At 43.6% G+C, this 7,364-nt stretch overlaps 1 long non-coding RNA gene across 1 annotated transcript; it reads left to right on the top strand.

Moving 5' to 3' along the window:
• The first annotated feature begins 856 nt into the window (after positions 1-856).
• LOC142573962 (uncharacterized) lies at positions 857-6,242 on the top strand. The gene is made up of 3 exons (XR_012826382.1): positions 857-1,151; positions 1,786-1,848; positions 5,855-6,242. It is a non-coding gene; the product is annotated as an uncharacterized LOC142573962 (long non-coding RNA).
• Positions 6,243-7,364: the final 1,122 nt, after the last annotated feature.

Below are 7,364 nucleotides of genomic sequence, written 5' to 3'. Positions count from 1 at the left end.
AAGCTTGTGACACGCAGAAAGACGTCCTACGATATCTGTGCTGTAAGATTAAGCGTCCTGAATAGCACGGAGTGGGAAGAGTGCGCATTGTATATACCCCGCTATTTGCTAACGTTTCTTCTTGCCTATATGGTAAGATGACAGCGGCTCAGCTTCACTTTCCAGACGGCATCTCCACTCCAGCAATTTTTTTATACCTACTTGGTTTAAAACACACACACACACACAGACGCACGCAAGCACGCACGCACGCGCACGCACACACACGCACACCCACGAAACACAGAACTTCTTAAAAACTTCTTGAAACGGCTACAAACGGCTATAGACATCTTGGTCTATGACAAGACTGAAAATAGAATTTCTTCTAAACATAACCTCCGCACTTGGAATATGCTAGTATATATTCTATCTGCGGCAAAACCCACTACTGGTGTCACTAGAGTGTGTTTTGGTAAACACATTCATAATGTCTAACTCAAGAACTTTTCTAGATCTCTTTGTCTAAAAGTGCATAAAATGCCAAACGACGTGTTAAAAGTGCGGTTACCGTCGGCCGTCGGCGTTAGCGAATAAAAGACGCCACAGACAAATCGAACTCGTTGGAAGCAACATTAGTTAATTGATTTTAATATTAAATAATTTCACACCAGAACTTCAACAATCAAGGGCGTGTTATTGTTTTCCATACGGGGCGCGCACACGACGCCTGGAAACCATTCTATGCTCGCGCAGCTGACAGCAGCAGGAGCGAAACGCAGGCGTTGCACAGCGGTGTCACAGAGCCACCGCGCTGCGATCACATCGGCGGCTTAATCCAAATTTCTCGGGCATATCATTCTGTGCTGGAAACACTGGGAGGCAGGAAGACTGAAAAAACGACCACTGCCGCCCGCAATGTCTCGGTGGTGGGTTCGTTATCCAGTTGTGCTTCATTCTAAGCCGTTCTGTACATTTATACTGGATATTAACTGAAGTCATTTAGCTATGCTAATGCTGTTTGCCGTGTGTTTTGCATCAGTGCTTCGTGACGTCGGCTGTATTGCGTGTTTTCGCCAACGGCTTACTACTACAATGGCGGGATCAGCGTTCGCCGCCTTCTTGTCTCGGTGCGTCTTTGTACGTCGCACGTTCGGATAACACTTTTTCCGGTAAGTGAAATATATTGCACTTCGTTTTTCGTCAACAATGTGAATATTTTTAGGTGTTACCCGCGACAATTCTTGATATATGGGCTCTTCTGCCCTGCGAGTTTTCGTCATTACTTATACGAGGGTTCTACTTGTGTTCACGTTCAGCACTACCGCGCTCCACGACTTCCTCAACACCAGTCAGAACTTTGCCCTGCTTGTTAGTCTTTGTGGTTAACGTAGCACGAACCTACCGAAGGAGTGCATTCGAAGACGACGCGCTGGCTGTAATGCTGAACCAGACTGAACTCGCCCTATTTTGTGTCCTTTTGTTCTTGCGTGTGCGCGCGTCTGTGTCAGTGACTATGCAGTTTGTAGCGCTCCCACTTTATAGCAAAACAAAAATATAACTGCAATGTTTACTTCATCTATACAATTCCAAATTAAATCGTCTGCTGATGTACAAATTTCACTTGTGTTTTGTTCTAAATAAGCAGCAAAGCCTTTAACCTAGTAGGTGCTTCACCTGGGAGTGAAATCACGACAGCTTGGCATATATTAATGAATGACCGTGACTGGGTCACCTTAATTGTAATTGCAAATCTGCCTTTCAACTGACTTGATGCTATCTTATTTTGTTCCTTTCACTCTATAGACTGCTGGACATCCATCTTGTACCTTGACGCTAGCTGGATGACGGGACCTCATCATGATCAGTGTAAGCCAATGTACTGTACCCTCTCTGGTCCTCCCAGTGCTTTTTATATGGGTTAAGGCCAGGGAGCGCTTCGTGGTAAAATGGCTAGTTGGTGTCTCACAAACGGGCATTTTTTTGCACTGGTCCATTATAAGCTACCACTATTATAACCAATTTCTCAGTTCTCAGTTTGTCAGTTCTCAGTTTCTCAGTTACATACACAGTTCTACTAATAATTAGTTTCCCTAAGCCTTACAAAATGTACCTGTAGGTAGTCGTTGCTATGTAAGAACTCAAAAATTAACTCTTCTGTGTCATACAAGTATTCCACACATGAGCAAAAATTTGCTACAACAGTGTACATTACACCTTGCTTCCCTAATGCACAAATGTATTCAAGCCAGTATTTGATTAGTTTGGTATTCTAAATGTTTTCTGTGTGATTTAGTTTCTTTACAGGAATTTACTGTACAGCATCAGCAAGCAGTCTAATTTAATATTTATGTGTGCTGTAAAAGGTGTGCTTTGCCGCTAGAATTGATAAAACATGGGCCGACGCTTCCATACAAGGACAAACTTCAATTTCGCTCTACCACCATCAGCACTTGGCTGGCACTTGTAAAATGAATCACATCCGGTAGTTTGTGCCAGACTCTTTTTAACCTTATTGTGAGGAGATCACAAAGTGATGTGTGGAGGCGCCTGCGTCTGATATATAGATTGCGCTGCAACATATGTGCGTGTAGAACAGTTATGATGCTGAGGGTTCCAGCAGTTTGTAGAGGTGCTTTTAAAATTTTGTCATAACTGCAATTTTACCTGTGCTGTTTTTTATCACCTATTTCAATAATATCATTGGAGGTGTTATCAGAATTTAGCAATCTATTTGCCCTGGCCCATTAGCCTGCCACATTTGCCTTTTCACTAGGTGGGCAATTATTCAGCATGGACTATTACTTGAATACACCTTTTTGTGTGCAGTGGCTTCTCTATTGCAAGTCAACATAGATGCTCAGAATTACCTGAGGCTATAGATGCACTGATGAATTTGCCACTTATATGAATCACTTTGCACTTTCTCGCGCAAACAGCATGTAAACACTGCCCAGAGTGAATGTTATCGTTTGATCACATCATGAGATACTTTCAATTTTGTATGACGCATCATCCAAGGTGTTGCATCATTTGTGTGAGGTGCCGTAAGCCAATTAGGGTCACATGAAAATATATCAACAAAAATTAAGTGATTGATCTAGCTAGGAGTGTTGCTGTGGAACACTACTTTATCACCAGTCCTCCTTTGCATGCTACCTACTTACTTTGTACTGTGTCATGTTTAAGTTTGAAAGAAAGGCAACAGCTAGGCCGCGCAAAATGCCAAACTTGCTTTTAGTTCTACAATATAAAACGCTAATTAAGTTAGTACATCATTTACCTGCAGAGTGAATTACTGTTTTAAACTGATTATATTTTGCAGGAAGCTTCTCAGACTTGTTTGACAGGTTGATAAGTGTCTTTTTAGCCACAAAACACCATATAATAATTTAAAGGCTGACTTTGACTCTGCTATGCAACTTAATGACTATATGCAGTGGCGTAGCAAGGTCGTCTGGCACCCGGGGCCCATAGGTCTTCTGTCAACCCCCCCCCCCTGATGTAGTCGAGGAAGGCGGGGATATCGACAATTTCCGGGTTTCAGCACCAGTACAGCCGCCTTGGATACCGCGCACGTTCCCCGGGTCCCCATCTCCTTCGCTTTCTTTCCCAGAGATGGCGAATGCAGCAAATATACACGCTGTTTTTCCTGTGCCAAATAACACAGGGTGCTGCACTGATAACGTGTGATAAGCCCATGTGCACATCTTCTGTCAGACTGTAAGGCTTGGCAGCCAATACAAATGCGGCATCGTGGAAAATATGGCTCACGTCACAAGTAGCAAAACATATCTTTATAATAAAGTTTTAATTACCAATTTTAGTGGCAATATTGCATTTGCAAAATTGAAGCACGACATTCATATCTTGCCCAACAACAACTTCACAAAAATCTTCCTAGGTACTATGGCACGCAGTATTTTGTCTGTGGGCAGCCCTGAACGAAAACGAAAATTAAATTGTCTGTCAGTGACGCTGATCTCCCCACCCTATTAGAAAACGCTACCTGCCTCCCCGCTGCGCGGGCGCCAATGCTATGACAATTACGATTTCTCTTCATTCTGATCAATAAAGCTTTGTTTTCATTTGCTGCTATACGGACAAACGTGATTATCCGAGCTGCGGTACCACCGCAAGGTTAGGAACAGAATAGAGCACGCTTCGCGTCGATTCTTGGCGTCACCATAAAAAAAGAAAGAAAAGGCCCCGATGAAGCCCGTCCCAACGAAAGCTTGCATTACTGTTGTCTGCACTCGCAATGGAGAGGATTAAGGGATCAACGTCACTGGTCCACTATTTCATATTTCTTTCGCTGCTGCCATATACTGGGCGCCGCCCACAGTGCCAAAGTACTGTAGGTTGTAGCACGCAAAACGATTTTGTTTAAGAAGTTCTTATTGAGTCAGTATTATGACTTTGAGTCATCAATTCTCGAATTGAAGTGCTTCCTCTATAAGTACTAATTACGGGATTATTAAGGATATGGTTATTACTTATCTGCCATATTTTTCGCGCTACCGAGTTCCTAGTAATCACAAAAAGACATAACTTCATAGAATCTCGATCGGGAAATATCCTTACAAAATTCACCTCCTTTTTGGATAAAATTCTGTGCAGCTTATACAGACACTGTACTTGTAACATGAAGTCACACAACAACAACAGTTTTCTGAAACTTTCGAGGGTAAGAAGGAAAGCGTGAAACATAACGGCAGGTTTCGCAGCGGCTTCTCGGAGCGAGCGGGAGAGGGGAAGTAAAAGCGAGCCGGACATCGCGGCGGGCCCGCGACTACAGCCTGTCAAGTCATACGCCGCCAAACTCTTCGGCGGAGCCGAGTCTGAAGACGATCCAGAGAATCCCATTCGCGACTTTTGACGGCCCCACTTATGCAACGTCGCTCACAACGAACGCTTCGCCGTAAACGCGAGCGCCGGGCACGCTGGTTGAACGCCCTCTTGCTGCTGTCTCTGTTCGTCTTCGCTGCGCGTTCTGAACGGAAGAGGGACCCAAGAGCCTCAACGCCTTACAACGCCTCACTGTATGTTTAGCGACTCCTGCTCCCAGCATGAACGCACAGCACGAGCGTACCCCACATGAAACGTTCCGCTAAGGCGAGCAGTTTAGCGATCTTTTCTCGAATTAATTTTTTTAGCCCGCACATTCGTGCAATTATTACGTGGGGTGTTGATAGAGCTGCAGCCCACAATTCTGCGGCGCAACGCATCGGGTGCATGAGCTCGGGCTACTGGATACCGGAGCATTCTTTGCAATTTGCGCCCAGTCAAGCCGGCGGAAAGAGGGGTGTCTTCAGGCGTATATGACACCCCCCCCCCCCCCACTGGTCCCTTGCACCCGGGGCCCCCGGCCCCCCCTGTTGCTACGCCACTGACTATATGCCAGGAACAAGGTCTCTGAGTTGTGGCGCTGGCTAACACTCACAGGGTTCTACTAGGACACATAAATACCCAAGAAAGTGGATGGGAAAACGACGCCGCTGTAGCTGAATTGGTAGAGCATAGCACGCGAAATGCGAAGGTTGTGGGTTCGGTTCCCACCTGCTGCAAGGTGTTTTTTCATCCACTTTAATTTCCATTAATTTATCGTTTCTTTATTTCATTTATTAAGCACAAGTAATTTCCCCTATGTTGTCCCTGGTGTCAGTGTTTGTTGGCTTCTTATGATAGGAAATATACTAGTCATTGTAAACATCATCGCATACATACCTTAAGATACCCGTAATTTAAAAGAAAGGAGTGCTTAAATTTATTTTTAATGTGAACCAAACGTTTTACTTGGCACACATTTCTAATTGAAGTTTCAATTTCAATATTCCCATTTCCTCCCTCGCCTTTTTTTTCCTCTTCTGTGCAGGTATTGCTTGCTATGTCTACAAGAACCGTCACGCGTGGCCTGTGACAGCAAGCTTTTGTGGGCAGCAAGTGCTCTCCTACGAAGGCTGGCCTACTCTGGCAGCGGCGGCAATCATCTTCAAGATTTATCCATGATCACCTTTGCTGCTATTTGTCACTCTTGTTGATTGCACTTTCTGCATCTTTTCTAATTTATTAGGTAATAAAGTATGAGTATGTGACATGGTGTGCAGTTGATGTCTTGCTGCATTTTCACTTGCAATCATCTTTTATGCATGAAAAGCTCATCGTACAGTTTATGAAAAAAAATAACAGCATATTATGATTTATCTTTCAGTTCTGGTAACATGCAACGTACAAGGAATTCACTAATGGATGGTATGCCGAAGAACTGGCCATTATTTCTGCGTGATGCTGTGCAAGCCTGTGTGGCTTACCCACAAAGTAAGTTACAATTTACTTTTAAATGAAGCATGGACATCAGAAAAAATATATATTGCTAGTTAGAGTAGTTTGCAGAGCGCTTTTCCAGATGTGTACTATCCTTTATTTCTGAACTCATTGCAGCACAGTGTTCAGTTTCGTATACTGGTGTAAGGCTATTGTGCCCCCTGTAGCTGAAACCAGGGTGTAATTTTTGCCTGAACTGCAGCATCACTGACAAAATTTTTCTTTGCTAGAAACTATTTCAATTTCGTGGTGACCCAGCAGGGCAAAGTTTTGTCAATAATGGACGTGTTTCATGCGGAGATGTTCTTGTTTAGGTCAATGGGTGAACATTGGAATATCAGCATACAATACAGATCTTGTTCTATTTGCAAAATAATTCTGACAGGTAGCATTCAATTGATTGGTCTAATCAAAAAGCACTAATTGACCAATGAGGCTGTACTACACTATTCCCGTGGTTCACATCTGGAAGAACTACCTGTGCATCACTCTATTCGAGAATAGAAACTTATTTTCCTGATGTCCATGCCTCGTTTAAGATAAATTGTAACTGTGGGCAAACGTCGTGTTACTGTAACAGCTGCCGCAAAAATTTGAAGGAATGTCTAATAAAAGTCTTCAGTTGTTCTTGTCAAGCTGTCCATTAGCCAACTTTTAGCGTAACGTTAGCAGAGCTTACTGAAGTACTTCTAGACGTCCATGGCTACAAAATGTCTTGATCAAGACAGCTACTAGGCTTTTGAATTAGCCGTTCAAGACATCTCTTAGACATCAAATAGCTGCTTGCGTGTTTCGTGGGCACGCACGCGCACGCACACACACACACACGCACGCACACACACACACGCACACACACATACGCACACACACACGACCATTTTCACTTCCCTTTAGCATCGCTACACTTCAATTAAAGCTACAAATAGTTTTCCCTATGCTTTATTCTCGTCCATTCTCAGTCCGATACGTAACTCGTACGCAGTTAACCTTGCGATTGTAACACCTCACGAACAGTACTTTTAGGCCTTAATGATACTAAGTTACGTATTTATTTAGATTAC

Source organism: Dermacentor variabilis, chromosome 3, assembly GCF_050947875.1.
Source record: "Dermacentor variabilis isolate Ectoservices chromosome 3, ASM5094787v1, whole genome shotgun sequence".
NCBI classification, from domain to species: domain Eukaryota; kingdom Metazoa; phylum Arthropoda; class Arachnida; order Ixodida; family Ixodidae; genus Dermacentor; species Dermacentor variabilis.
Note: the sequence above shows the minus strand (reverse complement) of the source record. Positions and strands in the feature narration are given on the sequence as shown.